We start from the raw sequence: 1,786 nt of genomic DNA on the forward strand, positions 1-1,786 counted from the left end.
TAGAAATATGTTTGACATATTATGACAACTTGTTCAACCATTTTGCATGTAAAGACTTATGCAATGAACAAATGCCTAAATGTTGTGGGGGTGAGGCTATTCAACAGAGACCCATTATAATACATTTTGATCAACATGACAGAAGCAATTGATAATGTAGGAAAGAGCAGAGAATTGTACATAATCATTTGCATGGATGTATCAAAGCATTTGCAACTTGTACAAAGAAATGAGAAACTGCTTTTTTGATGTGCACAAGTGACACAATGATGTGAAGATTGAACAAGTAGTTTTGAGAATTTAGATTCTGATCTGAGAAATGTACCAAAGCGACTGAGAAAAACTGTACAATTATTGCCCCTTTAATATTTTGTCACGGTGCTATACAAATATACTTTCCTTGCCTAGCCTTGCCTTACACAGCTGAATAATATACAATTCAACACAAAACAAAACAACTTAAATCAGTGTAGGTGTACGAGAACATTTGCTTTTATACTTGAAAAAGCAGGACAATACGTATGCTCAGCGAGGCCCTAGTTGTTCCACATGGGCGTGAGAGAGAGTCAGGCAAGAGAGCTTGGAAATCTTCTCTTCACACTCATCTGATGAATTCCTCTGGATGCATCTTTTTTAGATCTACAGTAGCCTACAAAGCTACCAGCCTGACGGCCTGCGGAACAATAGCAGTCATTGAATTGAGATCTGTCAAAACATTTGCCAAACATCTCTGTCCGTGAGGCGAATAGCAATGCTGGCTCGCTTGGCAGATAAACTCGCGTAAAAATATGACGGATAAGAAGAAGATTAGATCAAATCGTGTGTCTGAAATCCTTCTGATCACCTATGAACAGCTTTGAAATGCATAGCCTATATTTTAATATAAAAATAATGAAATTAGCATCAAAGCAGATCAGAAAGCGAAAAAAAGATAGCTGGCATGAAAAGCACGTCTAACTAGGCGATCCTGTTCACCCCGCCCATGTTCGGCTGTGTTTGAGCAGACTGATGAAAATCAAAAGTTACGACTTGGGGAAGGATGCGGCTGCGGGCGGTCGTGCGTGTGCTTACATGCTCGTGCGTGCGTTAGCGTGTGATTGGTTTCCTTCAGTTAAATCAATGTTGAGGAGGGCAAACTGTTCTATTAGACTGTAGTTTGAAGGTTTTTGTTTTAAGTAGTGGTTCGGGTACACTGCACGCCTATCCACGATCCTAATGAGATGTTAACTACAATTATTTAGTCACAACAAACCTTAGGCTGCAGGTATTACATATGCATTGTAATGCAACAGACCATGCATTGTAGTGTAACAGACCATGCATTCTCCGCTGCAGCAAATGCACCATGTCTTCTGAAAAAAATATTATAATGTGATCATCTTTTCATATTTTAGACTTTAATAAACAATGTTATGTAAAACCACATGACAGTGTTGCACAGCATTGTTAGGACATACGGTATCATTCTCACACCCCTCTCCGGGAGCCAGTAGATGAAGAGGTTGGGGCGGTATCGGGCAGGTCGTAATGGATATAACTCTTCCTGGCAGGTTTGGAAGGGGGCGTGGTAACGATGGTTTACCAAAACTGAGCTCCTCTGTTGCTGAACTTCTAGTCTGCACCAGTTTGGTGCTCGGGGCAGACAGGTGCACGTTGCTAGGGCGTCTCTGCAACTTGTTCCGCTGCTCCTTTCTACTGCAGCAGCACGCACTGCTGCCTGCAGTGAGGCTCAATTACCGTTGTAGACTACAACGGACTTTTCTATTCTTTTTAAATCAAAATGAGT

The sequence above is a fragment of the Micromesistius poutassou genome (assembly GCF_964030765.1).
Source record: "Micromesistius poutassou genome assembly, chromosome: 9".
NCBI classification, from domain to species: Eukaryota; Metazoa; Chordata; class Actinopteri; order Gadiformes; family Gadidae; genus Micromesistius; species Micromesistius poutassou.